General features: G+C 38.9%; 1 protein-coding gene across 4 annotated transcripts in view; it reads left to right on the top strand.

Annotated features, from left to right (window-relative positions):
- Positions 1 to 19,011, top strand: part of LGSN (lengsin, lens protein with glutamine synthetase domain) — a 77,119-nt gene that overhangs the window by 35,164 nt on the left and 22,944 nt on the right. The window lies entirely within an intron of this gene.

The raw sequence follows: 19,011 nt of genomic DNA, 5'->3' as shown, positions 1-19,011 counted from the left end.
GTTGTTTTGCGGTTATCCTGCAGATCAGATTAGAATTAGAGTTGATGTTTTTATAAGAAAAAAAGAAAGAGGGAGGGGGCCAAACTCTGGTCTCTCGCACAGCAACATAAACCCAGTTGTGGTTTCAGGCGGGATCTGAGTCAGTGTGTTGATGTAAATCCTCAGTTGTGCTGTAAGACACAACTTTGCACAGAAGTTCATTTGGGGCAAGATTTAAGGGTGTCAATTTGTTTCTCTCTCAGACACAGACCAAGTACTAACAAACTAGGGTTTGGTTCCTTTACTGGATGAAATGAAGCATTGCTTCATTTAAGAAAAAAGTAATACTCATTTATGTCATTTCAGAAACAGAAGAGGCATTTATTTGATAAATAAGATTTAAAAATACAATTATAAATAGGCTAAGAGTCAGACTCTCCTTATTATGTCAATTTAGGCTGAGTTAATTGCAAATTAAGAACAATAAATTTTACTGAATTGGTTATGAAGGGGTTCTCAAATGCTGCTGCTTTATGCATGCCGTGACTCACCAGCATCCAGTCCTGGTATACTGAGATCTGTGGTTGATGTCACAGCCTTGGGCTCTGCTTTTCAGAGCATATTCTCAGAATGATGACTTGCAAGTACTTTTCACATGAGCACTCAGGATGGTATTTGTGGTCTAGCTAGATTGCTTACAGGAACAAGAGAACAAATTTTTTATGTAAGTCAGACACTTCTGGTGCAATCTTGTCTGTAAATAGGGATGCCCTTGTCTTCCTCCTCAGCCTTCCCCCTTGCAGCACTCAACTGCCTTGCTGTAGAAACAGACAAAAGAAGATAATTTCTGTGCTTACAGTCCTGAGTCGGCCCGTCCAAGCAGTGTTCTGCTGAGCAAGAGTTCCTTCAGGAGGTTGCTTTCTGAGGTATTGATCTGTTTCCTGCCTTGGGTACCTACAAGGATGCAGTCCTAATGTGCTTTTGCAGTAAATCCTTGAAAGCACTATTGTTCTCTGGTTAATTCTTGCTCATGACTTCCCTGTGGTTAGTGCCACAGAAGGTGTCTCTTACACTATATCTTCCAAAGCAATAAACTCAGTCATCTACAGTGCTAGATCATTAACTTTTTCCCAGGTTTAGGCTGGATAAGCTCAGACTCCTCCCAGCAGTTCTTGGACACTACTTGGGAGTTAGTACAGATGCTGTTCCTTCTAGGTGGTTTGAAAGCAATCTACCATGCTTTGGAGAGAAAGAGTGATCACTAGTGCTGACATTCTGGACATTCTGGTCAATTCTAGGACATTCTGGTCTAGCCAGTTTCAGTATCAGAGAAGTTCTGGGAATGTTTAATCTTCTGTAAAGTAGTGTAGTACTTTAACTGGTTTATTCTAGCAAGTTGTTTACTTGGCACCTCTAGAGCAGGTTCAGCCTGATCACTTTTTGCAGAGATACAGATAAGTACAGGACTCTCATTTGCTACATTTACTGAGATCCGCGCAGAAAAACAGAAACTGGCAGAAACTGCATTTAGGGTGCAGATGGTGGTGGTTAGGATGCAGGTGTTTTTCAAACAGCGTCTATCATGGCAAACAAGAAAGTTTCAGTGTGTTTTCCCATTTTTTATGGAGATTCTAGGCTAGAAAGGACCACCTAGATTCACTGAATGGTGTTCATCTGTGTTTATCTGTTAATTCTTGTGTTGTAACTGGATTGTTAGCAGTAGGGGCTCGTAAAGCAAATAGAAAATAGGGTTATGATTCAAGACTTCAAATGAGCTCTACAGTTCAGTGAGTAAGGCTATAGCAATGGCCTTAGCAAAGCAAGGGACCCTTGTTACCAAGTATGATGCTAGTGTCCTTGTAGAGTTAGAAAAGAAGGGACTTCTTGCTCACTTGGAATGTTGTCCAGAATCTTCATAATAAGTACATTTCTCCTTTCTTTCTATCCCTTTTTTCAGTGTATTGCAATTTTCATTGGTTTTCTTCTTCTCCTTATTCTCCATTGTAATTGTGTGTCAGGACTACTCTCAAATGACACCCTTCCTCTCTTTTTATCTGTATATCCTATCTCCCATGCTTAGAATTAAAGTTGTATTTTTTTCCTTACTACATGCTCTCCCTTGTAAAAGACTTCCTGGTTGAATATAATTTGTTTTTCAGTGTTAATTTAGGCTAATAGTTCCTCTTGCCTCATTTGCAGACCACATAGTGATGCAACTTCCCCTTGTTTTGTTCCAGAAAGTATTGCCACAGTACTTAAATAAAATGATGTAGGACTCTGTTTACAAAAGAGTGCTTCTGTGGTATCTTACTGCTTTCACAGGAAGCTTAACAGCTTGCAGAACAGTAAGTGGCAAATGTTTAATGCAACATTGTGCCAACTTGAGGACAAACTGTTCCTCTCAGGAATGTTTTAAGGCTTAAATGAGAGGAAAATCCCCATTGCAGAATGTGAATTCTTGGAGGCAGTGGGGAGCGACTGCCACTTCTTTGCCTTGCCAGCAGCTCCAATTCTCAAGAACCTTCCAACGCTTTTTTAGATCAGTTGAGTGTATGCTCAGCAGCAAGGAGTGATAAAGCTGTGACTGGCTTTTCCAGAGAAGCAAGAATTCCTCTTTCATGGAAGAGGCAGTAAGTCTTCCAACCTGCTTCAGACAGAAAACATTGACTTCTGCCCACAGGTGCTGGGAAGGTACTGAGGAGGGAGACATGAGGCCATGGCAAAGCTATTAATGTGAGTAAGCAAAGACTAGTAGCGTTGCTGCAAAAACTGTGAGACAGATCAATTCAGAACTTAAACAGTGATGAGTCAGACTGAAATACTTGGCACTTCAGCCATGGATATGAATCACCCATTAAGAAGGTAAGTGGATATTACTGAACTAATGATTAGTTTGACTAAAGAGTGAAAAGAGTTGCATTTCACAGAATCAATAAGGTTGAAAAGACCTCCAAGTTCATCAAGTCCAACCTTTGAACAAACATCGCCACGTCAACTACAAAATGGCACTAAGTACCACGTCCAGTCATTCCTTGAACACCTCCAAGGATGGTGACTCCACCACCTCCCTGGGCAGCCCATTCCATTGTTTAACAACCCTTTCTGTTTTTTTCTGAATTTCTGAAGAAATTCCTCCTGATGTCCAACCTGAGCCTCTCCTGGTGGAGCTTGAGACTAGGTTATTTTGTCCTGCTGCTAGTTTCCTGGAGGAAGAGGCCAATCCCCACCTGGCTACAGCCTCCTTTCAGGTAGCTGTAGAGAGTGACAAGGTCTCCCCCAAACAATCCCAGCTCCCTCAGACATACCCCATCAGACTTGTGCCCCAGACCCTTCTCCAGCTTCATTACCCTTCTCTGGACACGCTCCAGAACATCACTCTCCTTCCTGAATTGAGGGGCCCAAAACTGAACAGATGTTCACTGTTCAAGTGTGGCCTCGTCAGAGCCAAGTACAGGGGAAGAATCACTTCCCTAGTCCTGCTGGCCACATTATTGCTGATACAGGCCAGGATAGCTTTGGCCTTCTTGGCCACTTGGGCACCCTGCTGGTTCATATTCAGCCAGCTCTTGGCCAGAATCACAGGATATTCTGAGCTTGTCCAGGTCTCTCTGCAGAGCCCTCCTGCCTTCCAGTAGAGCAAGACTCCCCCACAACTTGGGGTCATCTGCAAGTTGACCTCATCCCTTCAATCCCCTCATCCAGATCATCAATAAAGATATTAAATAGAACTGGTCCCAACACTGATCCCTGGGGGACACCACCAGTGACCGGCTGCCAACTGGATGCAGCACCGTTCACCACCACTCTCTGGGCCCGGCCCTCCAGCCAGTTCTTAACCCAGCACAGGGTGCCCCTGTCCAAGCTGTGGGCTGCCAGCTTTTTCAGGAGTATGCTGTGGGAGACGGTGTTAAAGGCTTTGCTGAAGTCCAGATAGACCACATCCACAGCCTTCCCCTCATCCACCAGGCAGGTCACCTGGTCATAAAAGGAGATTAGGTTGGTCAGACAGGACCTGCCCTTCCTAAAGCCGTGCTGACTGGGTCTGATCCCTTGTCCATCCTGTAGCTGTTGTGTGATTGCACTTAGGATGATCTGCTCCATAACTTTGCCAGGCACTGAGGTCGGGCTGACGGGTCTGTAGTTTCCTGGGTCCTCCTTGCAGCCCTTTTTGTGGATGGGTGTGACATTCACCAACTTCCAATCATCTGGGACCTCCCCAGTGAGGCAGGACTGTTGGTAGATGATGGAGAGCGGCTTGGCGAACTCTTCCGCCAACTCCCTCATCCTGCTAGGATGGATCCTATCTGGTCCCATAGACTTGTAAGGATCCCAGTGGCTCAGCAGGTCGTTAACTGTTCGCCCTGGATTACAGCGGGGCTATTCAGCTTCCTGTCTCTCTCTACTCCGGAGACCAGTTGTCCTGAGGACAACCTGTCTTACTGTTGAAAACTGAGGCAAAGAAGGTGTTAAGTACCTCGGCCTTTTCCTCGTCTTTCATGACTACGTCCCCCCCCATGTCCAACAAAGAATGGAGATTTTCCTTGCCCTTCCTTTTGCTATTGATGTATTTGTAGAAGCACTTCTTGTTATCCCTGGCAGAAGTGGCTAGATTGAGTTCAAATTATGCCTTTGTCTCTCTAATTTTCTTTCTACATGACCTAACTATATTCCTAAACTCTTCATGAGTAGCCAGTCCTTTTTTCCATAGTTGGTAAGCTCTCTTTTTCCCCCCTAATTTCCTTCAAAATCTCCCTGTTTAGCCAGGCTGGATGTCTCCCCCACCAGCTCGCCTTTCCACTCACTGGGACAGCCTGCTCCTGTGCATTCAAGACATGCTTCTTGAAGCATGTCCATCCTCCTGGGCCCCTTTGTTTTGAAGGGCTGTTTCCCAATGTACCTTCTGAACCAGTCTTCTGAGTAGGCTGAAATCTACCCTGCAGAAGTCCAGGGGAGAGGTTTTATTGATGGCCCTCTTTGCATTCTTGAGTATGGAAAACTCTATTATTTCATGGTCACTGTATCCCAGATGTCCTCCGACCACCACATCTGTAAGCGGATCCAGGACTTCCCAATGGATGGTGTGCTGAAAGCTGAAGGCACAGAAAATGTGTTGTATGCTTTCTAATTTATATCCAGGCTTTAGGGTTAAGGCAGGACTTGGGTCTTTAAAGCTGACTGGGTGCTCAATTGATGCTGTGAATTCACTGTAGGAAAGGTACACGAATCTGCAACTCATGGCTCTCAGGTCCCAACAATGCCTGAAGACTTCACAAAGTCTGCATGAATTTCAGCCCTGGATGTCTCAGTCCTCCACGTCAGAAATATGGTCTAATAAGGAGAGAAAAGAGGAATAGAATTAAAAACTCATCGGATGAAATCTATGTTCTGATAAAGAACTGCCATTCTTCATTCTAGTAAAGGATGTCTCCAGTAGTCATGGGAAATGGAGTCTATCCAGGAAGCTTCGTAGGAGACAAGGGGGAATAACAGCTTCTAGATCACAAGGCTCCTGAAGACATCATTAGGGTTCATTATGAAGCAAAGAACAACTTTATGTTCACTATAAAGGCAATATCATGTTTAAGTGTTTTTCATTAAAAGATAATTTTTTCATGGAACACAGATTTTGCAGAAATTGTGTTTGCCATGAAAAGCTATTTTAACAAAATTCCTTCTTCATATGTATGCATAGGGTTCAGCTATGTCTCATAAAGGGGGTAGAAGCACTCCCTGGGAGGACCCACAGCACAAGTTGGGGTGCTGCAGGTGTCCAGAGGGACCATGTTCTGGACCAGGTGCCCAGGTTACCTTCAGGTGGAGGCTGGTGGGAGCTGAGGTATTCCCAGGTTTCAACTGGATAAAGATTTAGATAGGGTGCTTTCAGACCTGCCCACTGGAAACTATCCCACAGCTTAAACAACCAGAAAACACAATTTGGTGACTTGCCTACGACCTTCAAACTTGGTAGGCAAATTACCTTTACAAAACACCAGCAGCAGGAGACTTTCTAGAGAAGGTGCATTGATCAGAGATAGGCCAAGAAGATTTAATTTACATGACAATAAAAACATTCAGAAGCAGACACTTCAGTGCTCCAAAATTTTTACATTCCCATAGGACTAAATATGGGTTTGGATTTGGTTTTTTGGTTGTTTTTGTTTTTGTTTTTTTTTCTATGAAAAAGAACTGGTTTTCTGCAGTAATTTTATCCTCTATCTTCAGAACTGACAGGCAGAATTGTTAGGCAGGTGAATTTCAGAAGGCCAGTACAAAAAGAAGTTGTAGCTTTTTAGAAAAAGGATTTTAGTTTTTCAAGCCCATAGAAGCATTTTGGGGAAAGAAGAACTGACTGGAAGATCCTTTTGATATCTCTGAAACTAGACTTGTGGATGTGGAGTTTGGTAAGCTTTTGAGGAATTGTTTGAAAAGTCTGAAAGATATTTTAAATCATGTGGAAATTCTTCAAATGGAAATCCTACCTTAGTAAAGAAAAAGGAAAGACCATGAATGATGAAATATTTGCTTTATATGTAAGGGGATGTACTGATAAATGTAAAGAAAATATTATTTTGTAACATATGATCCATATGTCCTGTGGATTTCAAGCATCTATAATTGGGTTTTTTTTAAGGTGATTAAGTTATGCCTGTGCTGAGAGATAGTAAACATCATACTGAGGACATATGATATGGCCCTACTTCCTCTTATATCCTTAACAGCAGTTAGTCTGTATTAATAAAAAGAAAAGACTGTACTTGAAAATTAAATACTGGGTTCAAGACCTTGATTATGAGAAAATGAAGATTAAAGGGGTGGTAGCTTTGATTACAATATTATGCCTCTGTAAATTAATATTAAGTGTCTGAAGCTTCATTAGGCACAAAAATGTCAAAGATAGAGGCATTTTCATTATGTTATTTTGCTTACTAAAAACCAACAATATGATTTATTCTCATAGAAAATTAATTTCTAAAAATGCTTCTTTCTTTATGGCAGTTTTGCAATGGCTGCACTGACTTGTGCAACAAAATGAAAACAAGTTAGTAAAATATTTTTTTCCTTTGGTTTCTTCTACGAGCAGTATCCCTATTTCTGCACCCTAAATTCACTTACACAGGACATTAAACTCCAAAGCAGGACTGTAGGAAACTACAATAGTCCAAAAGCAGCAAAGGTCAGTAAGTTTTTGTGGTGTGCTGGTTTTTCCTCAGTTTTATTAGAAACAGTTGTGTGAAGTTCAACTGCTAACACTCATTTATCTCCCATATAAAATTATCATAAACATGAGTGTGACAATAGTATTTTTCATGACAGTCTACTGCAGCATCACATATATCTCTATGATGTTCATGGAGAAACAAGTCATTTGTTCTGTAGTATTATGGTAGATAGTAACTAGTTAGTAGTAAATAACAGATTGCCCTTCAAATATAAAAATCATTAAATTAATGCAAAAACCTGGCAGAATTATGAATAATTCTCAAAGAATAAAAATCCCATTTTCGTGCATATGTTTATTTTCATAAAAATAAAAATGAGAGCCATAATAAAACCAAAATAATCCTCTTAACTACACCATAAAAAAAGAATGTTTTTCTCAAGAAATTTTTCCACAAAGCAACAGAGATTGTCTGAAAGAGTCATTTCAGTGCACAGTAGCAGATTTGATTTAGATGAGCAAAACAACTATTAATTGCCATTTTTTGAACAGCTTAGTTAGAGGTGCCTCTTGTGTGCTGTGGGTTCCCTATCCCATAAACTAATACAGCACTGAGATAGTATAGATAACAAGCCACTTCTGGTAAAACTTCTGATTTTAGTGGAGCAAAAGGCATTTCAGTAGCATGAAGGGGGTTTGGAAAGGAAGTCTCCCATAGGAATCTACAGTATTGCTTTTTAAATTTTGCTGTTGCAGCTATTTATTAGCTCCAGGCACAGGATGTCTGGTGCAAGCCATAACAAAGTCTCAGAGCTGTACAGTGAAAAATCCTTTCTCCTAAATATTCATAAAAGAATTTCATAAAAAAGGCCATCAGCCAAAAGTTTATATCATAATAAAACTTTATAAGTCTAAAATATTTCCCATGTTCCATGGCAGCATCGACCATTTTGACTGATTAAAGATGTTCACAGGTTAATGACCTCTAAGAAAGCTTTGTTTTTTCATCACAATCCTCAAGTATTTTGTTTCTTTTACGTTTTTGCTTTAGGCTTAGTTATGAGACTGAAAAGAGAAGCCAAAATGAAGAACATCCTCCTGAATGCAGCCAACCACACACTGTAGACAAACCCAGAAACACAGGCTGAAGGTATGGACAGACCAGAATAGAAGTAGCCATGACAGCTGAGCTACACGGTTCAATAAAGTGCAAAACTGAGATCTGGATTGTATTAGTTATCTGTAGATTAAACCAGAATGAATTAACTTCCTCAGGACAATGCAAAAAAGCTTTCAGGTATGATCAGTGACACGTTGGAAAAGATGCTTTTGAATAGGTATTAAACATAAACAGCAAATATCAAAGTTTCTTGCATTGCCAAGAGAAAAAAGAAAGATGTGTTTTCAGTAGTTGGAGCCATTGACTGGTAGGGACAGAAACACAGTGTTCTTCAGGGAGGTCATCCTGCCTCTAAAAGTTCATTATAACTATAAAGAAAGGAGCTGATACAGGCTAAGTAAGCAAAATTAGAAACAGTTTCTTCTCTTAGAATTCATATGCAAGTTAAAGTACACTGAAAAGAGATTTTTGTTTCATTTGTTCTCTGCTGTTCTCCCATTTCCTAATACCATTTGCAAATAAAGCAGGCTACCACTTGGAAGCAGAATTAGTAGGAGGATTGATTTTCTTCCCTTGAAGAAAGTATTGGCTTTTCAGTGAAAAACTGAATGCTGCAGGTGTGACCTTGACCTCATCAATTTTCAACCTCAAACTTCTGTGTTTAAAACTCTGGGGGTTTTATGTGGAATGCTACTCTCGTGCCTTGTGGGAGCTGAAGCCGAGCTGCTCTTATCTCATTTTTTTTCATGATTTTCAGTAATAATGCAACATCCCACATAAAAAAATATCGCATGTTAGTGTTTAGTAGAAAAAAATTTCGTCTGGAAACAAATCAATCAAGCACTGAAACTTTTCACATGGCATTGCATATTGTTGTTCCAGCCTGTGATGCACAAAAAGCAGAGTGCCTCTGCCAGCCACCTGCAACGCTGTGGTAAAAGACACTCAAAATAGGAACTCAAAAAAGACACTCAAAACCAGATAACTTTGATGTTATCTCCTTATATAAAATCACATATTAAAAAAAATCTATGCCAAAAATATAGTTTAAAATGAAAGATCAGGCTGCACAGAAGTTGGGGATCACCACAAACAGTAGTTGCCTCAGACTTTAATTTAACTACCATGGCAATTAATTTTCTACATAAATGTTAGAGGCAAAAAAAAAAGGGAAGAATAGGATATGATTACATAATTAAAGACTGTACTGAAATGCAGTTGTGCAAGGAACAGAGTAAAGGTCACCAGGAAATAGTTTATCTGATATTTCCTAACTTCCAGTGTCAGACCTCAGTTCTTCAGCCTGCATTTCCTAATGGAAAGTCACATACCAGCTGCAGTCCCATAGTTGTATGTCTGAAATAGTAAATGACAGCAAAAGAATTTGCAACTTAAGTAATATTATTTTCAAACATTAGTTTTGAAGTTAGTTCTTTATCTGTTGTTTTGAAAAGGTGACTGAAACCTTTTGTTATGTAACAGCTTAGGAACCTCCATCATCAGATTTGAACCTGCATTTGTTTTTCACATCACTGATGTCAAAGCTTAATGTAGGTGACCTTTGGACAATAAGGGTCTGTTATTTTTTGTGGCAATATTAGTCCATGTGCTAGTTCTTAGATGCCCTTATGAAGGAGAAAGAATAACTAACATTGATTCCTCTATGGAATGAATTTGTGCTCTATGTGGGACTTCTTGGCTGAAGATGGGTAGCTGTGGCCTCCTTTCAAAGCAGGGGTGAAGAGATCTCGTGCATTTTAGCAGGTGTTTTTAATTTCAACTCCTCACTCAGAGCAGGGAGGTCCTTGAACCCACTGTGTGGTTGGGCTAGGAAGTGTGGGGTTGCTCAAGTGCTGAAGGCAGGCTGTTCACTGGGTGAAGTGTGACTTTCTTCTTGATCTGCAGGCATGTAAAATGCCCAGGCCTGTAGGATATGGCTCAGCTTTCTTTCACCACAATTCAGTGATGACTTCTCCATTACAATATTTGTGTATTAGTTATTTTAGTGTTGCCAAATATTGAAGATTTAGTGGAAAAATGGTGCCATAAGAACCTCTAAGATGAGATGAAATGCTGTCTTGTAAGAGTTGTGGAATCATAACTGCAGCTGCATCTCATTGTTGAAACAATCACAGAGAGGTTACTGCAATAACTAAAAAAGTTATAAGAAAAAGGATACCTTGGAAACTACAGTTATTTATCCTAAATTCTTTTAAAGATGCTCTGGTGCAGTTGTGCAAATGGCTACTCAACTCTCCATATGGACAATGAGTCATTCTAATGTCAAATGCCCAAAACCTGCAGGAAATTGCAGGTTTGTTGTTGCTGAATCATAGTGGCATGTACATCTTAGCTTCAGCTGGCATACAGGAAGGACTGATATGCATCTCTAACTCCTCAAATCTTTTCTTGTCTCTCAGGGGTTGGGAGGACTGTGTTCTACTTTGGAGATGTTCTAGGTGTCTAGAGAATAATGATAGGAATACCCTCAGATGATGTTTATTTCTTGGTTGCTTCTTGAGCTCCTAATTGAAATGGAATGCTAGGTGGAGAATAAATGTATATTGTATAGAATGAGTGATTAATGACATTTTAAACTCTTTTGCTATTTCTATTAAAAGATCATTTTCCCTGCTGCAATAATGGAATGAGAAGTTGTAGGGTAAGAACTCTGTGTGTCTGTTACATATGGTGCAAGCAGCACCATTTATTATCCACCACTGAACACACCAGGGAAAACAGCCTCTGTTCCGATTATACAATACTGATTTTAATTGTTTATACATTTTTGAAGCACCAAGTTTAAGCCAAACTGTTTTGTATCTTTCCTGTGCCCCTGGCTGAATTCCATAATATTTCAGCCAAATAATTCAGCTCCTTCAGTAAATGAACCTAGGAACAAAGTGCCACTTTGCTCACATTAATACTTTGAGGTCTATTCTGTAAAATTCCCCAGCACAAGCCTGCAGGTGTTTTAAGTTTGTTAGAGGTATAGCTCTCATGTAAAAAATAAGGCTTCCTTTATGCCTGTGAAAATTGTCCCAATTTTAATAATTATGCCAACTGCAATTCATACAGATTCAGGACAGTTGTGAGAAAGCTGTGGCTTTAGACTTTTTAGATATCTTCTACAGAAACTACAGATCATTGCAAACTTCATTGTTACTTTAAGCTGTTGCTTTACTTTTAGCTGGCCATGTGTATTATGTGTACTTTTCTCATAGAGTAAATATGCTTCTGTCACTGACTTTGGGGGAACTCAGAAAATTTTTCCATGTCCCAGAACACTTCTAACCCTATATTTGCTTTCTCTACCTAGAAGGGGAAGCAACATAGAATAGTACTTGGCTGACAAAAGAAAGAATTGCGGAGCACTTCTATCCATGCAGTTTGCCTTAGTCTTCGCTGAAAGGCGGGTCAGGTTCCTCTTTGCTCTTTTTGTAATGACTTTTGCCTTGGGCTCCTACATCTAGAGTTCTTATGCTTGACTAGATCAACGCAAAAAAACCCTTTTCTTCTGAATTACACCGAATCAGTAGCAAAGAAGTGGGGATTTGGTACCTCTTCATCTAAGCAGGTAGGGAGTCTTTCCTCATACCCTTTCTGCATTATATTTGGAAGGCTGATCAGGTACTTGTTGAAGGTGTGTCTACAAAAAGTATTCATTCATCATTAAAAATAGCTACAGGGTAGCTACTGTGAGTGGAAGTTTGGACCTCTGGACTGGATATGGGAAAGAAGAGCTTGCCTATGACACTATAACTAATCAGCTTGGGGAAGAGAGAAACATGTTAGGTGTGAACTGACCTGATAAGGCAGTGAGGAAGGTCAGTCAGAAATTAAATCTCCACAATGCCTTTATTTACCAGTCTATGTCAATGTTGTTCAGCTTATTAAAAAAAAGCTTACAGGGATTGAAAGTGTGCTAACTGATGACCTCCGGACTATGGCACAGAGCGGTGAGTCCCTCACTGCTCTTATCAGAGTTGCAGGAAATGATCTGGCAACTGAATTCTTTCAAAGGGTCATGGCAGAGATCAAAGGAGCCACACATTTGATAGCCTCCTATGTGCTTCAATCCATTGATCTGTTGTGCACATGGAAGTTTCCATACCGTTGTCAGAACATCTGTCATGGTTTAAATTATCCTCATGGATTAAAGAAATAGTAATGACAATATATAAATCTATCTGTATAGCCTTGACCCAGTGGTCTTTCAGTGGTTAGGGTAGAAACACTAATTATGTATATTAGAAGGCATCAGAGGCAGCACACTTAGCTTCACTTTGTCCAGTTCCTTTCCTCCTATAGATAATGAGTATTTAATTAAGTGGCTCAACCTCGAGGATGTTTGCTTGAAGCACTGTGACAAATGATAAATGACATTTGTGAAATCCACTGTTATTACCTGGCTCAAGTAAATGTGCAAAATTACAGCAAGAAGAAATATTCGCTATATTCTGTACTGCAATATGTGCTGCTGTACATATTAACTACTTTTAACTGATATGATTGTCTTTTTATAGCCAAGCCTTTTTTTCACAGTTGCAGATATAGTCCCAGTAACATACACTACAGAACAAGCCTCTAATTCTTTCCTTTACCTTCTAGGTATGGACAGTACTATTACCTGCATAAGTATTTAAGATATACACAAGTGTGTAGGGGTAAATCTGTTTTCCAAGACTACTATGGTTTGCTCTATTGAAAACATACCCAGACTACTTGTAACTTTTATAAATACCATGCATTAGACAGCTATGTGTTTTCATTCTCCAATTGACTGAAAATCTCAATATATCTGTTCTATAAAGGCTCTTACAGACAGTAGGAAGGAACTCAGAAAGGCACTTTGAGAGTGACCTGATAACCCTTGCTGTCTAAAAGTATTTTGAGCAAGATTTTGCTACACATCTTTGAAAACACTGTAACCAATGTAGTTTCCTTGAGAGCAATAGAAAAAGCATATTCAGTTCCTTTGCAATGTTTTCTAACTTTTGTTGCTGTTATTTGAGACAAGTTTTTAGTTTGTTTTTTGTTTTTTTTTTCCTAATAACTAGATCAGTCATCCTTAATTCAACTCTGAAGCAGCAATAAGAGCAAGAAAACAGTGTGCACGTCCTGTAATCAGTCCAGTCTTGCTTGGTACTGAAATACTATGCTGTGTTTAATACTACATGCGCAGCTATTGCATAATGTCATCCAAAAACACAGTTAGGGCTAGGTATTTAGGGCCTTCCGTACTTTAACATACTTTTTACCTAAACCACCTACCCTGAGTCATAACTTTGAATTGTCATAGATTTTTTATATTGATGTAAACAGAGTGGAAGGATATTTATCATTACTGGGTCTAATCTTAAGTTTATGAAAAGCTCTCTATCACCAACCAGCACCATTTGTAATAGGATTCAGAGGCTTTTTTTATCTGGTGTCTGAAATTGCATGTTTGGTTCAGAGAAGATTTAAAAAACCTCAACTTTTTTATCTAACTCCCATTTGAGTCACAGGCTGTTTGGGTCTCATGTCTCTGTGAGCATTGGCAAAGGGTATGAGTTCACACTGAGGTGAAATTTGGTATTGGAGGATCACCAGAAATAAGAGCTGTAAGACATCATGATGAAAATTTCAAATAGCATGTACTTGTCTTTACAAATTTGACCTAACTACACAGGCCATGACAAAGAGGATACTGAAACTGATTTAGTGAGCTCCTAGTGTTTTAAACTAGAGATGGAGCTGTGAAAAAGAAATGCACATCCTTTTTGGGGTCCTGAAATATTTAGATAGTTCCCATTCATCTATTCCTATCTGTTTGACTGTATGTAATTTTCCAAATCTAGTAAAACTAAACACTGAGCTCTCAAGATTAGCTCTTCCAAGAGTTCTCATCAAGACCAGAAGTACTAGTGTCATGAGTCTTGTAAGAATTTCTTTCTAAGGAGATTTTCAACGGTGATGGCAAATTAACCACATGGAAACAGGACTACAGCCAGCTGGAACACCATTACAAAGGACTGAAGTACATCAGAGTGAAAACATTTAGCAGAAATGTGCTTAAGATATATGAAGGGTTTTTTTTTCCCTTCAGAGACAGGGAATCTTCTTACGTATTTCCATTGGGTTTTGGGCACCACCTAGAGACACTGAACATCCATGCCTAAGTCCATACCTGACATGTAGATGATTTGAGAAGAGGCTGATCTGAATTGATGTTGGTTGCTCTCACCACTCACCTCCCACGCCCCTTCATTCTGTTTCTAAAAGTGTTAAAAAAGTTCTAACTTCATTTTAACACAAGAACCACACTGTGAAATAGTGATAAATGCTGCAAAATGGAATTGGCAACCTCAGTCTGTTTTTTTGAGAAATTCCTCCATTAATAAGAGAAGAATGAAAGGGTCATGGCAAACTATCATAACTCAGCTAAATAAACTGAATTATAAGTGGGTTTTAGCTATTATTTTTCTGGGAACAGAACTTGTTTAGAGATGGAGAGTGCATTGCAGGTTTCATAATAAGCCTATTACAGAGCAAGGTTTACTAGTAAATCCCTTGGCATTTCTACTTTCCTGCTAGCTACTCCTTGCAGTTTTCTTCAGCAATGGAGATATCTTTTACACTGAAACTGAGTATGCTCTCTTGTCTAAATAATGTAGGATATTCCTATTAGTTGCAGATCAAGCACTTACTTTTATCAAGGTATTTCATACTCGTTCTCAGAGTGAATCTTTTGCAGCTTTTTTACCTAAGCAATAAATCTGTGAGGATGGTGCCACCTAAAGTAACTAGAGAAAATGGCAACTATTTTCTGTTTGACGTTGTTAAATTACCAACTGGTACTGAAATGAAAGCTTAGGAATTTAGTACTCTTTGATCCCTTCTGTTTCCTCTGGCACTGGCTAGCTTTCAAGGTTTCCTTGAAAATATGGCAGAAATATGTATTTTGAATGAAAGCAGAGATTCTTAAGTTGTCTTTTCCAGGCACACTGGGGCTCCAAGAAAATGCAAAAGCTTTTATGACAGTTGTCATAATATTCTTGAGTGCTGTTCATAATATGTCTTTATGCTGTTCCCTATGGGAATTCAGGAAAACATGACAATTTCTTCATACTATTGATTCTCTATAATTTAATCAGAACTGTATTCTGATTCCAGTGATCCCTAGGAAAACCAAATGGATTTTTGAGGTTAATTTTGGTTAAACTCATATAATTAGGCTTACATTTTTACAGCTGTGATCAGTTTGCCTCTGTGTTCTTATGATGGGTTTACATTTCTTGCTAGTAGTTAAGAAAGCATTTGAAGACAATTTCAGTCAAAGTAAAACTGATAGGATGACTTTTTGCTTTTCCTTTACTTCTGACAGGCCAGAGCTTATGGGGACTAAAAGAGAAAGGCCCTTGATGCACCTCTTTCACATAAGTGTTTAAGATAGTGAAATGTTGGGCTTGGGATATAGTTACTAATGTCATCCCAATAATTTTGGTGAAATCCTGTAGCTGTTGTTGGGTTCCCCTGGGTGTGAAGGAGATCATGATGTAAACCCCTTGGATTGAAAGAGTATCATCCAAAGGGAAGGGACCCCACCACATCTATTCTATGCTAATAGAATCCAAAACCTAACTGGCAGAAAAACTAGATAGAAAAAAACCTCTACATAAAATATATGATTTTTATCAAGGCAGAGATTAAACCTGTTGCTCCATCTAGAAGAATCTCTCTAGTGATATAGATTTAAGCTTTTATTTCTTCTCTTTAACTGACACAATAATTTTTTAGTCAGTTTACATCAAGCAGAACAATTTTAACAAGGAAGATTAAGCAGTTTTTTCACCTATTCATTTAGCAACAGCTAAATGTTAGATTTAGAATAGAATGATTCTAAATAGAATAGATAGGATAGGATGGGATGGGATGGGATAGGATAGGATAGTTCTAGCTGGAAGGGATGTACGGTCCAACTAGTCCAACTGCCTGACCCCTTCAGGACTGACTAAGAGTTAAAGCATATTGTTAAGGGCATTGCCCACATGCCTCTCAAACGCTTTCAGGCTTGGGGCATTGGCACCTCTCTAGGAAGCCTGTCCAGTGTTTGATCCGCTCTCTGTAAAGAAACGTTTCCTACTTTTGAGTTTGAACCTCTCCTAATGCAGCTTTGAATCATTAAGGGAGTCAGTATAGAGGGCAGAATTATATATTTAAATCCATTCAGGCACAAGTAGATTTTAAACCATATATCTACTGTACCCTAGATAAGTATACTTTATTGAATGAAAGAAGAGTAAAAGAACAAGACGAATAATCTGCCAAAGGAAAAGGAATAAACACATATGAATACAAGTAAAACAGAGTGTTCTCTGCATGCAGATAACATGACGAATTTACTTTCAGAGTGGACAGATTTACTGAGGAGATAAAAATAAAGGATACTAGAGTTATGGTGCAGTAGCACAAATACATCAAAAGGTCTAGGTAATTAGGCTAATAAAGCTTGGGTCAAATTTTAATCCTCAGAAGTACTAAAGTTTAAAGTAAGCATAAACACCCAGTACAGAATTGCTTTTCAGCTGCAGAATGCTGAAAATTGTTCCAAAGATAAAGATAATATCCTCAAGACTTGTTTTTGGATTCCAGATGTTACCTGAAAAAGATACCTTTAGGTGTTAGTACAGAATTTTATAGGTTTATGATGGTGTGGGGGAGACTTAGTGAACATCTTTTTTTGGGCATGTAATTGCCAGTCTTGGAACTGGGGAACTCAAAAGTCTTTGTTCTCAAAAGCTCTTGAGATAGGTCTGGGCAAAACCCATTTTGTATATCCGTACAGTACTGTACGGTGTGGATGTTAGTTGTCACCAGCCAGCTGGCACCAGTTTGGAAATCTCCACATGTTATAAGAATACTATAAGACTTTAAAAGGCCTCTAATTTTGAAGGTTTCTGAATGTGGAAGAAACATTTTTTGATTTCACAGCTAAAGGTAACTAGTTAGGAAAAAAAAATTCCTAGTGGGTACCCTGAAGCCTGATTCTTTCCTGCTTAAAATGATGTTAATTCAGAGTATATAGAAATTTCCCCCTTGGAAGAACCAGATTGAATGGGAGGAGAGTACAAGCAGTGAAAAAACACACCCTAACACCAGTAGCTGGAATCAGAAGTAGTTCTAAGCCATGATAATGGTGAAGTTGTGTGCCTGAAGGTTGCCCTCAGCTCACCAGCCAGGCGCTTCCCTAAGCTGGCGGTTGTTTGCCACAGTAGCTGTCCTCAGACAAGCTGTCTCTGTTGTAGCTGATGAAGAACCACTAATGGGATAACGAGCAGTTTTCACTTTCTCATTACCACTTATTCATCATAGTGCATACAAAGTATCTGTAGTTTAAGAATTAAGTAATCGCTTTGTGATGTTTGTTCTGTGTGGTATTTTTGAAGTGTCTATATTTTTAGATCAGTGTTTGATAAATCGTGGTTGGAGCCCAGCATATTTAAATTAAATAATTATGCACACTCTAAAATAAGGGGATCATTTCGTGTAAATCTCTGTTTCTTCTCTGGAAAACACTGTTCTGGGCTGTTTTTCTGAGGCTCCCTTTCCTGTGATGCCACAAAGAACATATTGCTATGAAAATATTAGTCTACATGATACACACTTGAGGAACTGTGTTTACCAATAGTGATGTTAAATCCAGCTTTTTAGCCAGCATAAACTGGAAAAAACCCCATTTTTTAGCACATTTATGCTAATGTTAGGATTGAAAGGAACTGTGCAATTGTGCTAACTGTTGTATGATGACAGTCTGAGGCCAACATTTTTGGAAAAAGTATTCTGAAAGCAAAATGCTGACTTCCATCCCACCTATCTTGCAGGAGCTTGGTCTTATTGAGTGATGGGTGTTGATTTTTTTAATGTCTGGTTGGCAAAATATCAAGTCTTATGAGGTAGCCTGTTTCTTGAATGCTAATAAACTTTCAGTTGTTACCTGCTCTTCTCTGTGACAAGTGGAGCAGTTCAGAATGGGGTAGTTACAGAAATTGCACAGATAGAGTCACAAATGTCAGATTTACGGCCTTTCAGTATCTCCAGGAAAAGGAAGGATTTTCAGAATCACAGTTTGGGGCTGGAGCAATTATATTTATGCATTTGACTGTTGATACCTAAGATTTTTGTGAATTATAGTTCCTAATGCATAGTCATTATTTTTATTTTGATATTTTAACAAACTTTTTTGTTTATTTTTATTTTTAAATTTTATTGTTTTGAAATTATTAAAAAATGCCAAAACCAAGTTTTCACATAGATAAAAGCCAATCTGAATTTCATATTTACTTGAATTTATTGAATGATGGGTTGTCAAGAAGGGTTGCTGTAAGGACACACAATATGGCCATCCTGTAATGTTATGTCAGGTAAAGGAACTTGAATGAATGAAATGATAGTTAAACACAGTTGTTTGAATTCATATTAAACCTGATAAATAAAAAAACTTAAGAAAGACAAGCTTCACTATCTAATCTTTGAAATATTTTTAGAGATCTAATTCAAAAAAGACCCCTCCCCTGTTATAATACAACCAGATGCACCAATATTAATTAGCAATATGCAAGCATCTAGAATAACAGGCTGGTGCTGCATGCTGTTCTTGCAGTGTGCTGTGCCTTTCAAATCCCTGTTCATGTGCCTCAAAAACATACTGCTGTTATAATGCCCAGTATAGGTTTTACCTCTAAGGAGCCTAACAATAGCTTCTATTCCA

The sequence above is a fragment of the Pipra filicauda genome, unplaced genomic scaffold (assembly GCF_003945595.2).
Source record: "Pipra filicauda isolate LSUMZ 115617 unplaced genomic scaffold, ASM394559v2 scaffold195_size2193078_pilon, whole genome shotgun sequence".
NCBI lineage: Eukaryota > Metazoa > Chordata > Aves > Passeriformes > Pipridae > Pipra > Pipra filicauda.
The sequence above is the reverse complement of the archived record's forward strand: the minus strand, read 5'-3'. Positions and strand labels throughout refer to the sequence as shown.